The sequence below is a fragment of the Protopterus annectens genome, chromosome 11.part0 (assembly GCF_019279795.1).
Source record: "Protopterus annectens isolate FY-2018-M chromosome 11.part0, PAN1.0, whole genome shotgun sequence".
Lineage (NCBI taxonomy): Eukaryota > Metazoa > Chordata > Ceratodontiformes > Protopteridae > Protopterus > Protopterus annectens.
The window spans coordinates 1,071,860,511-1,071,887,823 of record NC_056745.1 but is presented as its reverse complement, the minus strand read 5'-3'; the positions used below and the strand labels follow the sequence as shown (position 1 = coordinate 1,071,887,823).

The 27,313-nt window shown below is 37.8% G+C and overlaps 1 protein-coding gene across 11 annotated transcripts in view; it reads right to left on the bottom strand.

The window, feature by feature from the left end:
• MGAT4C (MGAT4 family member C) overlaps positions 1-27,313 on the bottom strand; it is a 3,121,932-nt gene that overhangs the window by 1,533,464 nt on the left and 1,561,155 nt on the right. The gene's annotated exons all lie outside the window — the stretch shown is intronic.

Here is a 27,313-nt window from a genome sequence, read left to right as displayed (position 1 = left end):
TGTGTAGTTAAGTGATTTTTGATTCAGAGTCCAACCCTGAACCTTAGTTAATAAACAAGAAGACCCTTAATCTTCCACATTGACTGCCACATCTCCTTATTTCTTTCTTTCTTTCTTTATTTATTTTAATTGCTAAGGATTACAGTTTGTCAATGTGAGTCATAAAGTTTCACAGGTTTGCTGTCTTGGTACAATAGGTAGCAAATTTGCTTTTGGTGCAAAAGGGTGTGGGTTTAATTCCCACACCAGATAGATCAATTCCATCTGCTTGAGCTGGTGGTAGCTCAAGTGGATGTAAAAGAATGTTCAGCACATATCAAAAAGATTAGGGGATCTTCCTTGATGTTGTGTCCATATTTCCCCAGTAGTATAAATACCACAATGGGTCTCTTCTGAAAAGAGGTCAATAGCCTAGTAGGACTAACCTGGTTAATAAAGGATAAATAAAAAAAGAAAATACATGTTAATGCAAAACCTGCTACTCTGTTCACTTTTGAATGATGTAGACTACTCTGTTATTATCTCTTTCCAGTTTTGAAGAACATATTTATTTAACATTTCTTAACCGGGAAAGTCTAACTTGGAAAAAAGCCTGTTTTCAGCAGATGCCCAGGGAGAAACTCTGCGGAAGCATGTCTTTGTAATGTGGGAGGAAACCCACAAGAACACAGGGAGGACATGCAGACTCCACACAGAAAACACTCCAGCCGAGAATCATACCAGAGAACCTCTTGCTGTGAGGTGACAACGCTACTGATGCGCCACTGTGCTGTCTGAAAAGTCCTGCTCTTGAGGAAGTCACTTAACCAGAAGTGCTTTGGGGAAACTGGATTTTAAGGTTAATCCCCTCAATGGTTCTCTGGACTGCAGGCCTAGTAACCATCAAAGAACCACAGTACTTAAGGTGTAAAGGAAGGAAACTGTCTGTAGTAATCGGGAGCATCATCATGCAAACCATGACCTTTGATGTGATCCTTCACTTTCTTGAGCTGTTGAATTTTGACAGTGTGTTTATTACTTAGCTTTGAATAAACTGGGCAGCATGAAGTCTAAGAGTTTAATGTTAATATTTTAATTACGGTGCTGCGGTAGCATTGTCACCTCACAGTAAGACGTTGTCCTGTTCGATTCTCAGCTAAAGCGTCTTCTGTGTGGAGACATGCGTGAATGGGCGTACCTTCGTTGAAGGTTGTGCATCAGGGCTGGCAACTCAGCACGTAAAATCTACTGCCAATCATTAGCAGACCGGAGTTCCGCTGTGGCGACCCCTAACTGGGAAAAGCCAAAAGACACAACAACATTTTAACTACAAATACATTTTTAAATAAGCTTGTTTTTTGCAGACATCCAGGTATGAAATGCAGTGTGTTTGGACCCCAACAGCTTGTCTAGAGCTTACTGCAGATCTGTAAGGCTAGGTATTGTTAAATAGCTGTTTCATCTAGTACATGGTTTGATTCCCTCAACCTTCATTTTTTTTCTCTATGACTGCCAATTTTCTTCAGTAGACAGTACTCCTGTGTTGCTCCCAAAAAGGAGCCCTTGTGTCCAATGGGGTGTCCCAGGCTATTAGCAAATATGTTACACATTTGTCTTTTGAATTCCTGCAGCCTTCACATAGACATTAATTATTACTTCACTATATGCTATTTGAGTAAGAATCCCAGCACTTTTGTTGTAGTTGAATGGATTGCTAGATGAATTTTCACTTAAATATAGGTTTCAAGGGAAAAGAAGTTAAATACTCCTTATGCTAACCCTGTTTTCAATGTGAAAGTATTTTGTTTTGTTTAGAAAATAGCTTTCAGTGTTTTTTTCTGTAAAATTTTAAATACAACTTTTAAATGAAATCCAAATCTTTGTGATACTTGTAAAAGTAAAGAAGAAACTAGTATGTACAATGATAAATTTGAACAGTGTTTATGGTAATTTGGGAAAGACACCCAAGTAATGGGATATTGGTATGGCTGGCAGGGGCTTGAATCATTACCATGCATAGGGCCCCAATTGTCCACAATCTGGCTTTATTAGCTATTCAAGTAGGTCAGACCTGTACTGTTGTCACATGGGATTGTAACGCCTGTGCACTGGCCCAGTAATCAAGTAGCTTCAATCCTCACCACTAACACCAGTGAGGGGCATCCACATTGGGAAGGATAACAAATACACACACAGTAAAGTATAATTTCCCTTAAGAGTACACAAAGATCACAGTCAGTCTGGGGCTGTTTTCTCCCTTTATCTCCAGATCCCCAATAAGACTCCCCACTGGCACAGCTGTAGGGTACAGATCTCAGCCGAGTAGTCATGCCAAAACCTCCAGTGCCCTCTCTGTCCAACCAGTGCTTCATGTCCCTGCCCAAGTAGCTGACACACACACACACACACACACACACACACACACACACACACACACACACACACTTTGAGATTTAGTTTACATACAAACACACAGACACTCCTGGGGAAGGCTGGCACAGGTTCTCAGCTATGCCTCCTCCTGCCAGGCTATAAGGTAGTAATCACTGCCACCAACTACTCTTATCAGCTACTAAAAAGGCCCTTACCAAAGGGTGTTCAATTATTACCTGCAATATTATTATCCAATTAGTAAGTGTAATGAACAGCAAGGCTTACTTGTAGTGGCTTTGTATAGTATCACTATATACATGCAATGTACTCTTGAGCTTAATTATCTCTACACAAAACAGCCACAGCTGAAAAGTTTTTAAAAAATTAATAATAAATAATAAAAACACAAAACAAATCTTCTCAATTCAACACAGTGCTAGTCAAGAGTTCAGAAATCACAGGAAAATGCTTAAAATAATTCTGTAGAATAGTCTAACATAAAAATAGAAAACAGCTAGTCTAAACTTCCTATTTTCTATCTATTTCTTAAGAGAAACACTAAAGTCTAAGATCCTACTTACATACAGACAGAGCGAGACAAGTGCTGGTGAGTGGTCAGTTCTGAAAACAAATGCAAAATGCTCTGATTCTTTCTCTCTGAGAAAGTCTTAAAAATAATACATCACTTCTGACTCATTTTAGATTACATCATTCGTTTCTAGTTCCCAGGCTAACAGAAACTCAGAGTTTTAACAGTTCTTTGATCTTGCACCTGGCCAGGAAACTACAGCAATAAAAGATATTATATATGTGAAGTCTAACAGTTAACTCTAGTCTTATAACAATAGCAGGAATTCTTCAGTCCAGACATTATGTCTCCGAGCATTGAGATCAGTCACATAATGCTTGACTTACCAGCTTTCTTCCAGCAGAATGTATTGGGGTTACATTTTTGAAGTTCAACATTTAACACAGTTTTCTTACATTTTAAGAGGGCAAGCCTGTGGATTATATTCATATTTACAAAGACATAGAATTATCTACAAAATTCTATCTAGCTGGGCTGGCAGCCTTCACATATCTTCACAGGGATAACTATTCTTGATGACAGAGAAGACATAAGGAGACTAAAACTGAGATCTAGATCTAATGCTGGCATAAAAGTCCTCCTCCAAAAAATAGTATGTTGTATGCAGTAATGTTGCTGATGTTTTTATGACTTGTAGGCTGTTGAACAAAAATTGGTGCAACCTTTACATTGTCTTTAATTTTAATTGTTTTGCTTTATGCGTTGGACTAAAGAATGAATTAATTCATTAACAGGCCAGGATTGTATAATTTTAGTCCAAACATGCTGAATTTAGTAACAGATTTTTGCAGTACCTTCTTTACAGCCTCCAGCAATTGCAAAGGCATTGACATTTGTCAGGTCATATAGTCTGCATTATTTGGAGTGATATTCAGAATCATAAAATCTTCAGCATCCATTATGTAGTCATTGTTGCATATTACTTTGATACAGTTTTCTTCACAAGATCAGACTATAAAGGATTTTGTCATTTAGTTAAAAACTGTAATGCTGGCATTAATGTGGCTTCCACTGGCAAGTGTGCAGGGTTCAAATCTTTCTACTTTCACTTACCTACTGTGTGGTATTGAGGACGTCACTTAACCAGACAGTACTTTGGAGCAATTTGGAGTTTGGGGTAGGCTCTTTAAAGATCTCCAGGACGGCATGCCTAGTAGCTATGAACCTGTTGTCATTGTTTGTCAGCCATTGCATAGCTGATCTAGTTCAGGAAATGTTATAGTAATATTACCAGCGCACCATTTTTTTTAATGTAACATAGGCAATTTCCTTCAAAGGCAGCAGGCACTGCATTTGTAAATGAAGAGCTGAAATGCAAAGTTGTTTGCCAGCAATGACCTCTGCATTAGTAATAGTTTTCGGTAATGTGAAATTATTCAGACAACTTTTATTTCTGAAGAGATTGTGCATATTCAGTGATACTGGTGGAAGATAAAGCCATTCAGTATGAGTGGCCTTTTATGGTTGAAATTTTCAGAAAATGGTAGTTTTGCCATTACTGGTTTATATATTTTTCCACTGCTTACTGGAAAAATGTTCAAACTGCATATGTAAACATACTCTAACAAATGCTGCCATATTAAACAAGGAATATAATTTAATATAATAAAAAACATGCATTTACGTATAGTCCTAAAAAATATGTGCAAGGGCCCATGTATTGAAAACTGTCTGGGGCCAAGGTTCACTTAATCTGCCACTATTCAGATGCATTTTCAATGAATGTGAGTTTCAAGGACAGACAAATTTACTGTTCTACTGGAAGGTCAAAGCAAGTAGAATTATTTCTTACTGCTAGCCAAATGCCTGCAGCCCTGTGGAGTAGCCTTAATCTGTTATCCCTACTAGAACCATTACTGTATGTAATTACCTCCCTCTATCAGATAGGTAAAGAATTAACCTTATTAGTGTCTATTATTAATACAAGTGAACCCCTCTGACAAACAGTAAATGTAGTAACCTTTTATTGTTTATTACTCATTCACCAGAAAGCTTATTTGACTGCCCTTTCTACTCCTGTCCTAGAACTCCTAATCAACTTTCTAAACTAGTCATTTTTCCTGCATTAAAACTCCTTACTATTACCTCTCTCTCCTATACATCTTTTCTAAATGCTTACCCCTTTATGTCTTTTAATAAGTAAATATAGGAAACAACTCTTACCTTTCTCTTAGCCTATAGAACACAGTCTCACTGTATAACTGATTGTCTCCCAGCCCACGTATTTTTATTCACCTTTGGCTCTTGAGACTTCTCTCCCTGCAACTGGTTCACACCCTTCCTCTTGGTAGGCTCCCCCCTCCACCTTTGTCCTGGTATTTTTATGTCCCGCCCACCCCTCTCCCCTTTCTATTAATTACATTAGCCTATAAATATTGGCTAGTACCTCAGGCGCCATTTTTAAATCCCTAGCCCTAACTAGCAATCCCCTGTCCTCAAGGCGGTGTGTGGTCCGTAAGTTTGTTTTTCTTTGTATGAAATGTACATAATCTGTATTTGTGAATAGCTTTGCATATGTTTCCAATAGACTATATCGCCCTATACTTTTGTTAAATTTATTTACTTTGTCTTGCCATGCACCAAAGTTATACGTGTTTTCCGCGTGGTGTACAAACTGCCCGTAGGTATCCACAGTGGTCTTCTGACTAACTAGAGCTGCTACCTACTACCAAGAGCCAATAGAGGTTGTTATTCAGTGGTTGGCTGTTGATTTCTCAGTCCTTACAGATACCTACTGCGTTTTACACCAGTTGCGCTCTTTTTGGGCTCTGGCATATACATAATGACAACACGCCACTATGAAAGAATAGGGTCTTTCCTCCTTTGCTGCTACTCTAGGTTTTATCTGGAGAGGTCACTATCGAAATTTCTTCTTACCTAGGATCTCCAAAGAGTGTGACCGGTAGATTTTGTAGTTTATTGCTTATGGCTAGTGGTGAGTGTACCCTTTTGCGCTCTTTTCCGCTTCCTACCCTGACAGTGCGTATTTCAAGCATTCTGATTTTATCCAGTAGTTGGTTGCTGATTGACCGGTAATAAATTGTTGTTTAACGCTTCGGCTAGTGGTGAGCTTACCCTATTGTGCTCTTTTCCGCCTGCTTCCCTGAGAGTGCATGTTTTGAGCAGTCTACTCCAATGCGCATATAAAGTCCTTTTATTCTCATTAAGTAGCACGCCTTCTGCATGTTACTAGGAATCGATTTATTCAGAGACCTAATTGTAAACTCTATTTTTATAACTGCTAACAGCTTATAAATGAGCTTTTACTGTCCGGTATGCTGTTGACGCACAAAAGCTGAAATTAAAGCTGAACACTAAAAAATGATTATAACTGCTGATTATATGCTGTGTTCTGCATAATTAACATAGATTGTTGATGTTATCTAACGGCATTTTGCTCTTTTATTCTGTACACATTATCTAGCGAGTAACCAATGCATGTATGTCTTAAATTTGTTTTACTGCTTGCAGTTTAATAGCTTTTGTAAAGGTATATCTTGACTACTTGTGTTTAAGCTGTACTGTATCTCACACTCCATTCATCTACTGACTTGCTTTTGCTTCACCAGTTCTTATCCTACTTCTGCATTGATTTAACCTAATTGCCATCTTATATCTCTTTTTTCTCCATCTTTCTTTCAGTTTATAAGCCTTGTGCCAGTCTTACAGGCTCTCCCCCTTACTGTAACATAGCAAGGTAGAAGGAAACCAATCAAGAACAGAAGGGATACTCACCAGGAAACCCTACGTGAACTACCTAGACTCTCCTCGTTTAGCCTCACAGTCTAGGGGATAACCTACTGTTTTCATAGGTATTAAACTAACTTTTGTAAGTGCTAAAGTAGAACCTATTGTAAGGGCCTGCACACCTGAGGACCTACCCCTAGGCCATCTCCTACTTACCTATTTCTTTCCTCCTTACCTCATATTTTAGGCTTAATTTGTAACTCCCTCCTTACTCCACTAGAGGGCAGCAGAGCTCAAAGCAAGTAGAATTATTTCTTAATGCTAGCCAAACGCCTGCAGCCCTGTGGAGTAGCCTTCATCTGTTATCCCTACTAGAACCATTACTGTATGTAATTACCTCCCTCTATCAGATAGGTAAAGAATTAACCTTATTAGTGTCTATTATTAATACAAGTGAACCCCTCTGACAGACAGCAAATGTAGTAACCTTTTATTGTTTATTACTCATTCACCAAGAAAGCTTATTTGACTGCCCTTTCTACTCCTGTCCTAGAACTCCTAATCAACTTTCTAAACTAGTCACTTTTCCTGCATTAAAACTCCTTACTATTACCTCTCTCTCTCCTATACATCTTTTCTAAATGCTTACCCCTTTATGTCTTTTAATAAGTAAATATAGGAAACAACTCTTACCTTTCTCTTAGCCTATAGAACACAGTCTCACTGTATAACTCATTGTCTCCCAGCCTCTCTCAGCTGTGACCCGCTCCGCTCCCCTACCTTACCCCCAAATTCCACCCACCCCCAGTGGTCCTAGACTTATACTTCTCTTACCACACCCACTCCCTCATCCTAACAACCTTACTCGCCAACCTATTAACTAAACTATCCCCACCCTTCCCACTTAACTATTACTTCTATAATCACTCGTATTGTAGCTTAATTCTTCCTTTCAGACACTAACAATTTGTTCTCTCCTTTCTTTCCTCTTCTCATTCTATTTCCCCTTGCTTGCTACATCTTCCCATTCCTTTTCCCCTTGCTTGCTACATCTCTTCTCTACTCCTAAAAACTTATACATAAACTCTAAAGATGACTTTAACAGTAAAACCAAACATTACCAGATCCATACTCATAACCATACTATCAACTGCCCTGACATATGCATATATCCTCACCTCCTTTGAAGAACCATACTTTTATCACTTCAACTACTCTACTAAACAGACAGAAATACACACTTCTACACTACCAAGTAGTCAAATTAATATCAACTCAACTCCCAGCTATCTAAGACCAAAATACCATAGACTCTCCCACATTAAGTACAATATGCCCACAGTAAAAAAAGTGAAATATCTAACCAACTTTATTAATAACTCGGCATTAAGACTCATTAAACCCTCCTTAAAAGATGGTGACATCCACCCTAACCCTGGCCCTACCAGTCCACCTACCCTAATAAACCAACCCATACTCCCCAACTCTTTAGGACATCTAAATATCCGCAGCCTTAACAATAAAGTAACCCATCTCCATGCCCTTTTAGACACCCATAGCTTTGACATCCTCTGTCTGACAGAAACATGGTCAAAACCTGAGACCAAAGACAATGAAATCATTCCCCAAGGGTATAATGTACTGAGACAAGACCGTATAAAAAGAAAGGGTGGGGGAGTAGCAGTCTTTTTCAAAGACAAACTCCAGATCTCCACTTTACCATTCTACCCACCTCAAGATAGTAACGCAGAGGTACTTATCACTAGACTTCAAATCAACCAAAACAAATCTTTATACATCATCTGCATCTACCTTCCACCAGGTAATAATATCAGTACTATAGAGTATATACTAAGCTGGGTGTCCTTAACTTACCCCCAAGAAACTATTATACTTGGTGATTTTAATACTGATTGGAAAACTATCAATGCTGATAATCCTACCTCCCATATCAACCTTCATGGTTTCAGTCAAACTATCACCTCTACAACCAGAAACAATAAACCAAACAAAAAAGAGAGCACCCTAGACTGGATACTTATAAACAGACAATAACAAACTTACAATGTAGGAACTCTACCTGATGATGTCAGTGATCATACCTTAACTTACATCCTTAGGCATAAGAATGATATCACAGTTCCACCCATATACAGAACCATACGCACCAATAAACACTTCAACCCAGTATCATTCCAAAATGACCGAAGTGCCTGCGACTGGAACCCTTTAAAAACCCTACCTCTTGAAGAGGCTGTCAATTATCTAAACATTAAATTCCTAACTATCCTTGACAGGCATGCACCCAAAAGGTCCATCAGAATTAAGGCTAAACCAGCCCCCTGGCTTTCCAAAGAAACCAGACAAAAAATCTTACTTAGGAATAAATCCTGGGCTAAGTGAAGAGCTAACAAAATATTTCTGATCAACAAATTTTTAAGCAACTAAGAAATAGTACAAAAAAGGGAATACTCATGGATAAAAATAACTACTACTGTAAACTGCAGCAAAATCACCAAAACAACACCCAGAGGTTCTGGTCTAGTATCAATAAACTCCTTTCCCCAGGGCACTCTCATACTCCTACCCCACTTCAGGCAGACCCTGATACCCCCCTTCAAACTGCCAATGCCTTCAACTCCTTCTTCATAGATACCATACAAGGACTAGCTAGTCAACTTACTCCAGACAACTCAAGCCTACCACCACCACATCTAGCACTCTACCAGCATTTTATATGCAACCAATCTCTACCACCCTAATCTACAAACTCATTCAAAAACTTAAGCTATGTACTCCTTCTGCCGACCAGCTACCTTCTGAATACCTCCAAAAAGCAGCCAAAGTAATTTCCTATCCCATATCCATCCTCATAAATAGAACCATTAAAGAGGGAAAAGTTCCAGACATCTGGAAAATCTCCCACATTATCCCCCTTCACAAAGGTGGTAACTCAAATGATTACTCTAACTACCGACCAATAGCTCTTTTATCACCCTTAGCAAAAATCATGGAAAAATGTGTTCACCAGCAACTTTTAAACCATTTAACTCAAAATAACACAATAGCTAAGTGCCAGCATGGTTTTAGGCCAGCACATAGCACCACTACTGCCTTGTTATCCTTTACAGATGTCAAAAATAGAAATCGAAACAACAATAACCCCTCATCTGCACTCTTTATTGACCTCTCAAAAGCTTTTGACATGGTAAACCATACTCTTCTTATCAACATTCTTGAATCCTATTCCGTTGACTCTCTGGCTATTAAATGGTTCATGTCCTACCTAACCAATAGACAACAAGCAGTTCTCTGGGAAAATAATATATCATCCCTTCTACCAGTCTCCCTTGGAGTCCCTCAAGGGTCCATTCTAGGCCCACTTCTTTTTTAGCTTTTTATCAACGACCTCCATGTAGCAATCCCACAAGCCACCTGCATTCAATATGTAGATGATTCAACATTAATATGCTCAGCAAGTTCCACATCTGAGCTACAGTCTCTGACTCAAAATGTTTTCAATACTGTTGAAACATGGTTTACAAAACGTTGCCTCCTTCTTAATGCTAAAAAAACCAAGCTCCTTCTCTTTACACCCACTAGCAAGTCCCCCCTATAGATTTCTCTATCATCTCCAATAATCACACTACCGTATACCCCGACTCTACCACCAAATTGTTAGGAATAACTATTGACAATAATCTTACGTTTGATATCCACATAAATAATACCATAAAAACTGTCAACAGAAAAATAGGCTCCTTATATCGAATCAAAAGTTTCCTAACTCCCATAGCCAGAACCAAAATTGCATACTCCTATTTTATTTCGACACTTCTATATGCCTGTCCCATATACACTAACCTCAAAAAAAATAATCTTGTCAAACTAGCACATGCCTACAACAGCAACGCCAGATTTGCCACTGGCAATCCCTTTAGAACTCACCACTGTTTAAATCTAATGCAGCTAGGCTGGATTGAACTTGAAAACCATCTGAATATCTCCCAACTAACCATTGCCCATAAGATATTTTATCAACCTAATAGCACTCCTGTACTATCCAATCTCATAATCCCCTATAAAAATCTAAACTCCCTACGCTCTTCTAGTAAACTTCTAGCTAACATAACCAAGACTAACAACATAGCTGGTGACTCCCTGTTCTCTAATGCAGTGGGAAAAAACTGGAACCTACTCCCCAACGATCTTACATCACTTACTTCCTTGCCTCTCTTTAAACAAAACCTCAAAAAACACTTTAAAACACACTGGTTATGCCCCTGCAATAACCCTGACTAACCTTCTGCTTTTTCTACCTTATACCCCTACTTTTATTAACTTATAACCCTGACTAACCATCTAGTTTTGCTAATTTTTATTTGCGCCTCTTTCTATATATTGCAAACACTTTGCATACTTTTTGAAGCAGAAATGAACTGGTGAACACAATGGAACAGACTGGACTTTGTACTGTTGTGAACACAATGGAACAGACTGGACTTTGTACTGTTGTTAATCACAAAACTCTCTTATTTTCATTATTTGTTCAGACCTTTTTCTCACTTTTTTGTGTAATTAATTTGGCACATAATATTTGTAACTTTTATATTAATGTACATGTCATCTTTTATCTCCATTTTTTTATTCACTTCTTCTAGTATCTTTACTTAACTACTTTCATTTACTATGTATCAACCATGATTTGCATCACTTGTATTTTTATTTCAAATTCTATAATCAATTTGTCTACTACTGGAGTTTTTCTCCCCGGGCCTCTACTGAAAATGGAAATATATCCAGTTAGACTAGCCCGGTCAACAAATGTAAAATAAAAAATAAATAAAATAAATAAAAATGTTTTCTTTAGCAAATGGCCATCAGTGTTTATACTATAAAATTTGAAATAAAAGCTTTGATATTAGTTTATAGATGACTACTAGGCTAACAACCACAGAGGGGCTTTATAGGGATATCCATGATTCCCAAAGTGAGGATCAAACCCTGTACTTTGGGTCTGTGAGATAAACACATTAACTATTACACCAACCTCCACCCCTTACAAAAACCTTCCACACTCTAAATTCAAATAACTGTAATCATTGTGGAAGTAAAGACGAGAATGTTATGCACACTGACAGGTTTGAACAGTCTTTATGAGAAAAGGGGAATGACAAGACAAGTAATGGCACACTGGAATGGCTGCAAGGGGTGTGGGGCTGGTCCATTACCCTGAAAAGAGCCCCATTTTATAAAATACAGACAAAAGATTGGCACTGGCTGAATTGTAAGCAGCTAAAAGGTAAGCAAATGATTATTCACTGAAAATGAATCTGAAATTTTAACTCTTTTTACATGTCTTAATTTGGGCTGCTATTATTTTGACAGTGCATGTACACATAACTGATTTGAATGGTCTTCTGAAAAAGAAATATCTCAGTACAACACTAAAGAGAAGACTAAAGGAGGCATCCTGCTGACTAAAATGTTGCAGTGATTCCACTTCCAAAAAACGCTAGAGGTCTCTGCATTTTCATACATTTTATGTGTCCTAGAAAAGCCTTTATCTTAAAATAATTTGCCACACGTTTTTAAGTGCTCTGGTTTTCTTTTTGCATGCAGTATTACTTACTGTAGTGGAAAGTGTCGTGTGTATTTCCTTTTGTGGAATTATTTATTTCCCACATGAATTTGTCAAGACCAAGCTTCCACTGGCATTTTGAAATGTATTTTTCTGTGAAACTCCAGTCCCCAGCATGACATCATTAAGTAAACAGTGCTAGAGTACTGCTGGAAATACCGGAGAGTGGAAGACTTTTTTCTGAGACTTGCTCTTATTTTTTCCTGGGCTTCAATTGTAACAGGATAAAAACAATGTAAATGTATTCACATTCAGTTTTGCAATCTAATCAGTACTGCACTGGATGTTTTACTATTTTAAACAGCATTACTTTTCAAGGCATTACTTTTAAGTTTGTGCAATGGAAAAATAGTTTGCATCTTGTGATTCTTGTATTGTACTGCGTGTAGCCGTATGCCTGTTGCAGGCTTTTTACAAATGACATGAACAGTATGCTTTGTTTCTATGGAAATAGTTACTCATTTATGTATTGTTTTCAAGTGTCTAATCCAAGATATGATATTAACTGTGCTATGTAGAATATTGCATAATGTTCCTGACTGGGTTTTCACATACACACGCATGTGGAATTTAAACTCACTGCCACTGCATACTTCAAATATGACCCCTATATGCACATTACAGTCTACCTATGTGATATTCTCTGAGCTCTAGTATCCTTCTACCCTTTTTCTGTCACCCTCCAGATAATTTCAGGAATAAGCGTTTGTTTCCTTGTAAATTGTATCACATACCTGTTCTACAGTTTTGTACTACAGTGTCTTCAGAAATACAAAAAGAAAACAGTTCACATTACATACAGAAGAATTTAAAAAATGCACCGAATTTTACTCGCTTGCAAAAAAAGCATGTTTTTATACATCCAACATATAGAGTGCTAGCATATTTAAATTGCATAATGGAATGGTCATGTGATCAGCTGTCTCTCTCTCTCTCTCTCTCTCTCTCTCTCTTCTGCTCATACAAGTAGTCAAAAACCTTATATATTCTATTTCTTGGCTCTACGTGAGTGTGAGTGCAAAGTGTGAGATACAGCTTCTGTGAGGATCATTACAGTGTTTATTCTTAATTTCACATTCACTGCTAATTTTCAAACAGATCCATTCTGTTCACTAACTTCCTCCCCTTCAAAATAAACCAAAACACTTTACACATACACATACTCCTGTCACTAAAGTGATAACAACAAGTGCAACCACAAAATGAAATAATGCAGTTACCATTTAAAAAAAAAATATATATATATATATATATATATATATATATATATATATATATATACATATATATATATATATATATATATATATATATATATACACACATGAGTAATATATTTTCCGAATGCCTTTCACTATTGTATGGGGAAGGCCACACAGCCTCATTAACATCACTGTCATTTGAACTTCTTACTGAATTCAAATAAGGATCATCCTTGCAAGGATTTAAAACTCCAGCATCAGAAGTTAAAACCAACACCTTAAGCATCATTGCTATCACTAGAAAAAAAAATGTACCAGTGTTCAGAATCGCTTTCATGCTCTGAACTGGTAGCCCTCATGGAATGCTTTACATGACAACAAAGGTCAGAGGGCATTTCACAGATAATTACATGGAGGTGGAGCGCTGCACAATGAAGAATATCATAAAGAGGGAGAAAATGATTACAAATTATAAAACAATTATAGCAAAAGTACAAAAAGAGCCATTACAACAATAAAAAACATTAAGGTAAGAATACAGACAAAGCACTTTAAATAGATATTGTTTCAAAAGAAATGGAGTCAGGAACAGAACTGTATTGTAAATGCTTTTCTGATGAGTTCACTTGTGCCTTTATCAAGTTATACACACTCTTTACATAATTAGAACATTTGAGTCTTACGCCATTTTTCTATACTAAAGTGTCAAAAACTCAGTGTAGCAGAGCAGCAAAAGCATTTAGGGTACTATTAGTCGTCTGTAGTTCCTGCCATCTTGGGCATGCAAATGAATTTCTTTTTGTTTTTAAAATTCCAACATCTGATAACTTTATTCTTTTTCTTTTGTGGCTCTAGCATCACTTAGCATTTTTAGACTTATTTTTGTACTGCACGCTTTCCATTTGTATTGAAAGGTGAAAGAGTCTTTTGAATAAATCAATAAATATATATATATATATATATATATATATATATATATAAAAAACATTTCTTTATTTTGTTTTGTCATATTTCTAGCTGGTCAAGGTCAGTGAACAACAATGTAAAACTCTCTATCATTTTATTTTTTTTTCTAAGTAACCATCCTTTTCATCATTGTAATTAGTTCTCCCTGCTTGAGTAGCATCCTTTCTAGCCCTGAGTAGCATCCTGCTAGCACTCAGAATGATACCACAGTACAAGGACAAAATGACTGACTTCAACAATTGGCTAAGCTTTTGGTGTCATTCTAAGGGTATCCAGTATCTGTCTGCCTTGGATGACAGAATCGATAGACCACAATGCTTTGCCAGAGATGGCCTGCACCTGTCGCCCTTGGGATTGCGGATACTGGCTAAGGCTCTTGCCACCCCAATAGTACCTTTTTTAGGCAAGGTTCAAATGACAAATTCAATACAGTGACAGGTACAAGCAAGCAAAATCTGAGGGTAATGCTACTCAATGCTAAAGTCTAAACCTCAAAATGCATTCACTCGAGGCATTCCTTAAAATGGAAAACATCGACATCTGTGCAGTGACAGAAACCTGGATAAAGGATACAGAGAGCACCCCTGTATTACCAGGCTATAATTCATACCAGACCTTTCAGCCCACTAACCTGGACTGAAACACTAAAGGTGGAGGTGTGTCCATATTCATTGAGGATATCCACACATCCAGACTAGTTGATCAGCATAATACATCTGAGATTATACAATTGCAACTAACTCTGGGCAAGACTGCAATCCAAATTGTAACTTGCTACAGATCCCCCACCATGCTCCAAGATTCCCACTCCTCATTTCTTGATACACTGGAAAATATTCGGGTACAGCCCAACACCCTAATAATGGGCAATTTCAACTACCCCACCATTAACTGGGAAAACTACTCATGTACCAACCCTTTTGCTCAATGTTTTCTGGAATTCATAAATTCCAATGCCTTGGATCAACTTATCCACACCCCCACCAGGGGCAGCAATATCCTAGACCTGGTCATTACCAACATGGATGACCTGTGTTCCACACCAGAGGTCAATTCCTTGTTGGTCAGATCCAATCACAAGATAATCAGCCTAGACAGCCACATCCTGACCCCCCCCCCCATTAGGGAAACCACCGTAAAAAAATTTCTCCAAAGCCAACTTCATGCTTCTTAAAACAGAAGTGGCAAACTTCGCGACACCCATGCAGATAGACAATAGAGGTACGACTGCTGAATCCTACACAAATGCACTTTATAAGCACTTACACGAGTGCATGGATCGTGCTATCCCTGACAGAACAAAGATGCTATCCTCCAAAAAAGGAAGCAAATCTGGTGGTCCCCTGCCATAAACAAACTCTACAACAGAAGAAAGAAACTGTTGCAAAAAAGAGTAAAATCCTATGACTGGAAGAACTCCCTGGTCAGCCTCAGTAAGAAGCTGAGATCCCTCATAAAATCTTCCAAAGCTAGTTATGAAAACAAAATTGCCACTGATTCTAAAGACAACCACAAAGCATTCTATAGCTATGTCAGGAATCTCAATGGCAGCACTCAGATCTGCTCTGAGTTACAGCACAATGGCACTAAATATACAGAACCAACTGATATTGCCAACATCCTGGCAGATAGGATCAGTGCTAACTTTACCCCACTTCACCCGCTAAAGGACCCATCTCTATACCAGAAGAATACAAAGTTCCTGTAATCATTGATGCACAGGTACAAACCACACTCTCCAAAGCCAAGGACACAGCATCCATGGGGCCTGACAATATCCCAGGCTGCGTTCTACATGAACTACAGAATGAACTGGCACCCCACCTAAGCACCATGTTCAATCATAGCCTCACCTCAGGCTTTGTGCCCACTGAAGGGTGCACAGTGACGGTTACCCCACTCCACAAAGGGGGAGCCACCATGGACCTCGGGAACTACTGCCCCATAAGCCTAACATGCCTGGTTTCCAAGGCCATGGAATGTATAGTCATGGAACTTATAAACAAAGACATTGGTAATCTCCAAACTCTGGACCCCACCCAGTTTTGGTTTGTAAAAGGTAGATCATGTCTCCTAAACCTGATTGACTTCTTTGAAGCAGTCACTAAAGCCGTAGATGAGGGTAAGGTGGTTCACACAGCCTATCTAGATCTCACCAAGGCTTTTGACACCATCCCCCACTCTGGAATTATAGATAAACTCACTAAACTAGGTATAAATCCCTATGTCACAAGATGGGTTGCCAACTGGCTCACTGACAGAACCCACACTGTGAAAGCAGCAGACTCCAAATCCAACTTCAGACTAGTGACAAGTGGAGTACCACAGGGTTTAGTCCTGGGTCCTCTCCTGTTTGGTATCTACTTATCTGAAGTACAGGCTAACACAGAAGGTCTTTGGCTAATGAAGTTTGCAGATGACTGCAAACTAGGAGCCATAATTGAAACTCCTAATAATGTGGACATCCTACAAAAGGGCCTCACTGAGACAGATGCTTGGTGTCAAAGCCATGACCTTAAGCTCAATGCCAAAAAGTGCACTGTCATCCCCTTTGGTAAAAACTCTATACCCATGAGCTACCATATAGGTGGTAGTCTACTTACCACCGAAAGTGTGCTAAGAGACCTTGGGACACAGGTGGACAGTAGTCTCTCCTTTGATAATCACATCGCCACAGTAGTCAGGAAATCTTTCTACATGACACACCTCATCACAAAAGATATCTCATCCAGGAAAAAAGAGGTCATTGTTCCCCTCTACTCATCATTCATTAGACCCATTATAGAGTACAACACCCCTTTTGGTATGTACCTCATAAGACATCTACAACTGGAAAGGCCACAGAAATATCTCACAAAGGATTACCGGCCTCAAACAGATGCCATATGCAGACGGTCTGAAAGAACTCCAGCTTTACTCAGTGGCATATCGCCTACTCAGAGGCGATCTCTGCCTAACATACAAAGCTATGTTAAACCCAGAGCTGTTGGACATGCTCCACTTAAAGAAATCTCAATTCTTCCAAGCTGCATGCTCTAGGGACCTAAACCTTGTCACCACAATAAACAGAACATGCTGGAGGGATAGATTCATGTCCCAGACTTCCCATACTCTGAAACAAGCTATCTATCTATATGAAACAAAGCTCCTCATTAGTATTCTTCAAGAAAAATCTTGATGATTGGATAGGAGATAGGAAATACACCCCAGGGATCACCTCTGAAACTCTGCTCAACAGGGGCACAAGAAAATAATTTTCTTGGGTAGAGAAACCAGGGTACCTTTTTGGCTAGACTTGTATAGGCCCTAGGGCCGATAGCCTAGTACCTACCTATGAACCTATGAAGGCAGCATAACATGGTTGCAAACACACCTCCACACTCTCAGTTGTTGCTCTGACTTTAGCTTGCTGAGTTATGCAGCATTGAGAAATACAGTCTCATTTATTTTCTTTTGTTCTTGAACAATCATTTATATATTTAATCAGATTTATATAAAACATCACCACAAAGGTTTATACATGTACTAGTTTCTTAGCAACACCCGCCCCCCAAAAAACAATCTGTTCTTCAGCGTTATCTGTTCCATCTCAATTAAATGTTTAGAACCAGAGTTATTATTTTAAACTAAGGTGTCACTTTGTATGGTTGAAGCATTGGACTGCAAAACCTTCATTTGTTTCTGCATATCAGTGATTTTCTGAAACAAAGCCTTGTCATTCTGCTATATTACAGCCAATTCACTACTGTGAACCTATGTTGCTGCATATCAGTATTGTTTAATATCTGTTCACTTTCCATGCCAGCAACATTAACTCATTTGCCTCTTAATTTTATTCAGGCAATACCCAATCACTTTTATCAGGTATAAGCCACCCTTTCTCTGTCTGATGCTTTACTCTTAAAATAAGCACATCTTTCTTGCTATATGCAGGAAAAAAACTGTTCTCTGTCAGGAATTTTAACTTTTTAAAAGCAGCAGCTTTTTGTGTGTTAGTAAACAGTGAACCTTTTCCCCTGTCAATTTTTCTATTATTAGAATTAGTACCCAGCATTAGTTTAACACAATGCCACCATAGCATCAGTAAATCAATTTTCTCTTGTATACTTTTTTTTTTTTTTTTTGTGAGTCTTTGGTATGTCACAAACAGAGAGCATTCTTTACCACTCTACCCTTAGGGAGTCTACTATTATTATAATTTTGATAGACTTTGCTTTACACATAATTCCAAAATAACTGAAAACAGATTTCCGTTCTGGTTTCCTCGCCACTCTTACACCCTCCCCTTTCATAGATAATAGCATTCTCTCTAATAACTGTAGGTGTTCAGCTTTATGAAAAGCATAAGGAACACATATTCTCTTCATTCACTCCTTTGCAATGCTAGTTGCTGTGGCATTTGCTAGAGTCATCTGAACACGTAGGGTGTGGGTAAACCATTGCCTACTGGTCATACTCTGGCTCAAAAGTGAAAGGACAAGAAAAACAAAATATGCATTTCCATAACCAGACTGCCTGCTCTCATTTGACTTCAGCTCTAACAGAAGATAAGAAAACTTTGAGGTTGCCTATATTCTCCTGAACACACCTCTAGTATGTATCCTTGAGTCTCCTACATTCCTTAAATAAGTTATATGTTGTATGATGTCTTGTTCCATTTGTTCATGTAAACTACCATTTCCTAGACATCTGACCACTGTTCTACTGGGAGTATTAGCTCATCCTGTTTTGACCACCTGAACTACTATTCTTTTATCACTCTATTGCCCCCATACCAACTGTTATATAAGGTGTTCTCTCTCTCTGTCTCTCTCTATCCCTTTTTTGAATTATTGCTTATTTATGCCATAGGTTACACTTCTTTTGACTCCTAGAGTGAGTGTTTATTTCCGTCAAAATGTATTGCATTGTAGGATAGACAAGACACTGCTTAGTGTATGTGCTGGATTTGTGATATAGATCCACAAAAGGAATCAAATCCCAAGATACTGACTATTACTTCTGCATTTTTCTTATAAGATGGCATCAAATATTTATCCCCATTAGTTTCCGGTGGTGGTGCTGCAGTAGCGTTGTCACCTCATAGTAAGACTTTGACTTGTTCGATTCTCAGTTAGAGCGTCTTCTGTGTGGAGACATGCATGAATGGGCGTACCTTCATTGAAGGTTGTGCGTCAGAGCCGGCAACTCGGCATGTAAAAATCTACTGTCAATCATTAGCAGACCGGAGTTCTGCTGTGGTGACCCTAACCGGGAAAAGCCGAAAGACACAACAATAAGTTTCCAGCAACTTTACAGAACATTAATTAGACCCTGCTTAATAAGGGTTATTGCTAAATGGCTTATCTCGTCCCATACCCCAGTGAAAATTCCCCCGTCTCACAATCCTTTCTAACCCATGTCTTCTTGTATTCTATTACAGTCTTTGATTTACAACCTTTTTTGGAAGGCTGTTCCAACAGCCTATAACATCTTTCTGTGAAAAGAAGCACTCCTCTTTTTAACTGTTGGAAACATTTGACATTGCATGTTGTTACGCATATAGCGTTCAACGGTGTATTCAGCAAAAAGCAGTTCAAAGATGCAGCTCTACATAGACTATCACTCTCACCACAATTATACAGTGACCAATGACATTTGCTGAGTCAAAAATCAACCTATGTGATTTCTATTCTAGATAATCACTTGAAATACTCAGTTGTGTGTCTAATCTTTGTCCAACGTCAGATTAACACACTACATGTCTGGGCCCAACATGATTAGGAATTTACTATTATGCATGTTTTAGGTACAAACATGCCTGTCACCACTGGGTGGCATATTTGATATGCAGAGAAAGAAACTCTTGTATTTCCTATGATTTGTCACACTCTTCAGAATCCAATATGGATGCTTTAATTCTCCAAGTCTGTATTGTTCAAGCATGGTACACTACAAATTCTCTGGTATACTTCCGCAGATACTATATCACATATATAAACAAGCAAAACCAAAATGTGAGGTGCGAGCACCAATCCAAGACACACCGACAGATTCCACAAAAATACTCCGAAGATCTTGAACGCCAATTTATTTTAAAATAAAATGCGTTTTCGCCGCTACAAACAAGAAGCAGCTTCCTCAGAACAACATCACTAAAAGGCGCCAAAAAGCATTTTAAATATGTACAGGAAGTTCTTTAAACGACATAATTTCCTATCTTGGTGCTCCTATTATGGAACAGACAAATAATAAGTATTATACATTAAATGCAATAAAATAAGAAATATATATGCAAGAAAAGCATTTAAAATGTATTAAATTCAATTCTTATTATTAATAAATTCCTGAAGATACCTAATTACTACTTATACCTTTAAAAATATATTTATTGTACAAAATTATAAAATTAAAATTAAAAACTATGAAAACATCCAAACATTTATCTACACTATATGTCTGCATGACAATTAATCCACGAGGATAAATACTTTTAAATTTGTTATGTTTTTTTTATATGCATCTTTTTGTGTCAGGTGGAAATCCTATCAATTAGTATATTATATATTATAATATATTCATATTTTTTCACCTCAAACATCAGGCCTATCTCATATAACTTTTTAATCTAAGAACTGCCGAGATATTACAGTTCTCATTTAAACCAGGTGAATTGAAAGCATCCAGTTTAATTTGCCATTCCAATTCACGTAGCTCTAACTTGAGAGAAAGGGGGCCACCTCTCACACTAGGAAGCATTTGGTCAACACCCATAAAGACAAACTTGTGGTCAGGGTAATTAGAAATGTGCTTAGCAAGGGCATTGTCAACCTTGCTATTTCTAATAGCATATATATGCTGGTAGGCACGTTCTCGTAACTTTCGGTCGGTCTTACCAACATAAAATGCTGGACAGCATTGGCAAAAAGCCACATACACAACAGATTTGCTCTCACAGTTAATTTTCTGGTGGATATAGTATCTCTTCCCTTTTATAGAAAAGGATTCCCCTGGTCTAAAAAATTTGAACCAATTACAAGCTCCACATGTTAGTGACCCCTTACTTCTATTAAATTGGTTGGTATGTGGTTTTCTTTGTAGCAATTCTTTCAAATTTTTTCCTCTCCTGTATACCACTTTTGGCAATAATCCTAACTTTTCTGAAAGAAAGGTTTCATTACTAATAAAGTGCCAATTTTTTAAAATTATATCACAAATTGATTTAGAATCAATACTAAAAGTGGTAATAAAACAAGTTGAAAAGTCAACTTTCTTACTTACTGTAATATCAATCTGAGTTGGCCTTGATGTCATAATCTCTTGAGATACATTCAATGAACTAACACTTTGGATTGCATGACTTTTATTTTCTTCTAATAAAGGTTTGTAAAAACCAGTTGATCGTTTGGATTCTATCTCCTCAATAATCCCATCAATGAGGATATCAGGATAGCCTCTATTAAGGAAAAGATTCTTGAGAAAATTACATTCCTGTTTGAAGGAATGGACCGTGTTACACATGCGTACGGCCCTCACTATCTGTCCCTTTACTATAGATCGTTTCTGCCTTAGTGGATGTAAACTAGTAAAATGAAGTAGGGAATTGCAGTAAGTAGGTTTTCGATAGACCGCAGACAAGTATCTGTTATTTATTGTGTCTTTGGTCAACCTCACATCTAAGTAATCAATTTCATTTATAGAAAACTGATGTGTGAATTTGAGGAAACTTGTTGTACTATTCATATAATGTAATAAAATTTCCACATCTGATGCATCACCATGAAATAATATAAAAATAGCATCCAAAAAACACGTATACAAGCAAATTTTTCCTTTCAAATCAGCATTTTTTAGTAAATACTTATTTTCCAAAAAGCCATAAAGAAGTTTGCCACGCTTGCCCCACAAGGGGAACCCATGGCTACTCCTTGATTTTGGAGGTAATATTTATTGTCAAAAATGAAAAAATTAGACCCAAGAACTATATCTAAGAGTTCTGTGATAATATCTATTTCATTTTGAATAACCTCCAATTCTTGTAGCATTAAAGCTATCCACTCTATGGCTTCCTGATGGGGAATAGATGTGTACAAATCGACCACGTCGATAGTAAGAAAGTTATCACCTTCATCATATGTGATGTTATTAATATTACTGAGAAAGGACCACGAGTCTTTACAGACAACCGGAATATTCTTAATGTATTTACCCAAAATATGATCTATTAGCCTAGCACATGGGTAAGTCATTGATAGTCTTCCATCCACCAATGCTCTCATAGGGGGATTCCCAAGATCCTTATGGATCTTGGGAATTCCAAACATAACCGGAGCCTTAGGAAAAGAGATATCCAGAAAATTATATAAATCAATATTAATCTTCCCACTCAAAAACATATCTCTCAAATATCCTCTGATCCTATTATAGGTGACATTCTTTTCGTTAAGGGAAGAAGGCCTGTAAGCTGGTAAATCCAGAACTAATAACATTTTTTTCAGTATACATATCATTATCAAAAATGACCAACCCTCCCCCCTTGTCCAGTTTGATGGCTAGGACCGGGAGTAGGTTGAAATTATTCAAGGCTGTTCTCTGTTTCTTACTTATGTTAGAACTAGTAGCTGGTTTTACAGTCCCAAGGCCATCCTTAATGTGTCTAATGTCCACCTCGCAGACTTTTTCAAAAACACGTAACCCTATGTGCAAAGGGGGATTGAATACACTAGGTAATTTTAAGCATGGCGTTGCATCACTAATTTCATTATTGAATAGTAAATTCAAATTTAGTTTCCTCACAAAACTCTTCAAATCAATAATAGTTTTTGTAAGATCAAAATGTGCACTAGGAATAAAAGTATTACCACGTGCCAACAACTCAATAAGTTCAGGCTGTAAACTGACACTTGAAAAGTTATACACTTTAAAGTCACCCTTAAGGTTAGTTTGTATGATAGGACATTCTTGAACCGCAATCTGTATGTCATTAACAGTTTCAAAATTTTCTATCTCACCAAAGGATGAATCAGAACTCAGTTGTTCCGAGCTCTGTTCCTGGTGTAATAAGTCCGGGCACATATCCTTGTGGCCATTGTAGTTTTTGTAATTATATATTTAAAACTAAAAGTTTCACAAGTAAAAACACAGGACAGATACATGATATGACAATTTTTGGAAATTGCAGTTCCGACTGGATCATTTACCTGGCTACATGCACATGCCAAGCTTTTTATGTAGGCCAAACATCTAGACAATTCCGCACTAGAATAGCAGAATATTTGGGAGACATTAGGAATTGCAGATCTACTAATGCTCTATACAGACACACCACCAAGCACGCTACGGCCAAATTTTCTTTTTGCATTATTGATCATATCATGGGAAACAGGGCATTCAAAACAGGATGGCATGAAATCCTTAATAATAAAGAGAAAAGATGGATAATCAAATTGGGTGGGCTTTTCCCACCAGGGCTCAATGACAAATTATAAATTTTCATCTTCTCTATATACATTCATTATTTTCAGTTTTCCTTCATGGTATAAGACTTTTGTGTATACTGGAACCCTAATCAAGGAAATCAAAATAATCAATTATATGTGTTTTTCCTCTTTATCATCACACCATATTCATCTATTCCATCAGGTAAAGTCTCTATTTATTTCTTTATAATCTTACATTATTACTAGTATGGCACAATTTTGGATGGACTATTAATAATTTATGCATACTTATTGTATTTCACTTATACACAATTTTTATTTATTTTACTGTTAGACAATAATGTGGTTTTAAAATAAATTGGCGTTCAAGATCTTCAGAGTATTTTTGTGGAATCTGTCGGTGTGTCTTGGATTGGTACTCGCACCTCACATTTTGATATCACATATATAGCTATAAAGGGGCACAGAAAATCATATAAGCTGACTGACCAACAAGGGTGTATGGTACATTTTTCATCAGCACTTAAAGTAAGTCATCCATAAAATGGCTGCATAACAAAGAAAAGGAGTTGTACCATTTCTCTACTGCATGAATAAGTGACAGACTGTATAGTAAACAAATATTTTGTACACCCACCCATATAAGCATTCATTTGATAGGCTTGTGCCTCCACTTCACCATGTTTTGTTTTTATATGAAGCATATATAATGCTGGCATACTTAATGTGCCTAATGGGTGAGTCATGTGACCATCTCTTTCTCTCTCTCTCTCATCTGCTCATGCTAGTCTCATCTATCCATTTTGTGACCTTACTTGTAACAATTTTTTTAACCCCAGCCATAGATGTTTTCCAAGAATCTGCATAACCTCTGCTACCATCTCCATCAGGACTGGCTAGTAATTTTGCATACCATTACTTCTGCTGCTGCTGCAGGTATATTTGCATGCTTAAGTGCTCTTCTGGCTGACTGTGCACTGGCTTATGACTTACCTGCTTTGTCAAAATAAAGCACACTGCTACTGTATGCTGCTGCTTGGCATGGATACGGGGGGAAGCCTTATCATTCTTAGCACTAGTTCACACTACTTCCCTGTGTCATAGGGAGGTACTGGGCTATCAGCCCAAGGACCTATGTAAGCCTAGCCAAGGTTCGCTGGCTTTCAAATGAGGAGTCAATTAAATTTCTGCCATGGAGTCCCATCCATTTTGATCTATTCTAACCTTTCAGTTATATACTGAGAGATATAGTAGAGCAGTCAATTAGATTTCTGTCACACAAGATTGGTGTGGGGCTCAGTCCCAACCTTCTGTCTGTGTGGAGCTTGCATCTTCAAATTTAAATCTTTGACTTTTGTCTAGGTACTCCACATATTGCCCACCTACCTAAAACATGCAGGCTGATTAGCTTCTGTGAAGTGTCCATTTCTATACTGTATTTTCCTGTTGTTCTCGATGGCTTGGATCTTGGCAGAAAAGAGTGCAGATACTAATTCACTCACTTAACAAATAAATACTGTGCTGCTCTCTTTGTCAACAAACAGCATGTATTTCTGTTACTGCAGTAAGCTATATAATATGAATAACTACACATAAACACTTTATTTTTTGTCACTGCAGTAAGCTATATGATATGAATAACTATACATATTCACTTCATGTTTTGTTACCCAAGTAAGTCCATTGTGAGTGCCTTTTTCAGGTAGACACCCAGGGCTTTTGCCTGCTTAACTGACTAGCTCACTTACATATTAACAGAAGAAAGCCTGAACAGATAAATCTAGAAGTACAGAATTAAGTTTGTTTACAGCTCACTGAATTAACCCACTGAGCTAAAATCTCAGGATACAAATGACAGATGAGCTGTTATGTGTCACTTAGGACCTCTTGATAATACTGTTGTATGGAAATAACATCACTTAGTTATTATATGTTGTCTTAGCAATGTCATAATTTCACAGACGTGACACAATCTGTTGTAATTTAACTCAGAGTAAAAGAACGTACTATATATATCTTAGCAGCTCAGCTGTAACATAATACATTATTTATGAGAAATGGATAAATATAATGCAGGTACACAGTGCTAGAATGTTTTTGAATGTAAGACAGGGTTAGCTGGATTGATGTACATAATCCAATGCTGACAAGAAAATTAAAAAAAGTTATTAGTCACAGCTGTTCCTGAATTCACCCTATCTAATCAAATCTGGATTTTGAGGCCATATTTCGTAACAGTAATAGAAATCTCAAAAATACAAAATTTGTTTAGAGGTATTGATTTAGTAGTCATCAATGTTATAAAGCCATGACTGCATCTAATCATACTAGTAGTATCTTTCTCTGTACTAGTGTTGATCAAAGGTGGTAAAAAAATGGGCATTCTTTATTCAAGTTCCAAGCAGGTCTATATGTTGCACCATGCAAGTGATTTAATTTGCACTATGCAATTGAGTTAATCTCTGTTACTGATAAGCAAACCTTTAAAAAAGCAATTTGTTTAATTATGGTGCAGTAGAAAAGGCTGTCCCCAGGATTCACAATGCTTTTATTTCTGTGCAGGAACACTGTAACCTCTCCTGCATGGAAAATGGCCGCTTTGCGGTCCACGTATGTGCCGTTTTCACGTGCACGAGCGGCCCTAAACTGTTCCTGCATGGAAAGCTGTGCGGGATGCTAATGAGCTCATTTGCTGGTGAAAGCCATGCAAATAAGCCTGATTAGCAATCCAGCAAAGCGGCATGTTCCGTGCTGGAACAGTGTAGCTTGCAGAAATGTATTCGGTTACTAACCTAATACATTTCTGCAGTCTACACAACGGAGCCATGTCAGCACTCCAGAAAGCCATGCAAATGAGCCTGATTAGCAATCCAGCAAAGCGGCATGTTCCCTGCTGGAACAGTGTAGCTTGCAGAAATGTATTCGGTTACTAACCTAATACATTTCTTCAGTCTACACAACGGAGCCATGTCAGCACTCCAGAAAGCATGTATTAATTAGGTTTTACATGCCAATGGCCAAATATATGGCCATTGGCATGCAAAACCACTTGGAAATAATAAAATAATAAATTTAGTTTATGTTGGCCGAACTCAGCCTTTTAGGGCAGGGGATGTGGTTCGCTAGTGGGAGGGGGGAGTAGAAGTAGAAATGGGGGGGGGGGGGCTGCAGTAAAACTACTTTCTGCATTTTGCCATTATAGTCAATGGTATGCAGAAAGTAAACAAAGGCAGGGAACAGTGGTTGCTAAGGGGGAAGGCTCGGGAATAATGCAGTAACTAGGGCTTAAGGCAGTGGGGTACGCTAATGAGGGGACTGATACTGAATCACAATTTGAATAGGAACATTTCTAAGTGTCAGAGTGCACCTAACCATGTAGGTGCTCTAACACCATCGTGTAGGCAGAAGGAGCAAGGAAAATGAAAAGGGGGTGTGTCATGCTTGCTGGAAGCACATT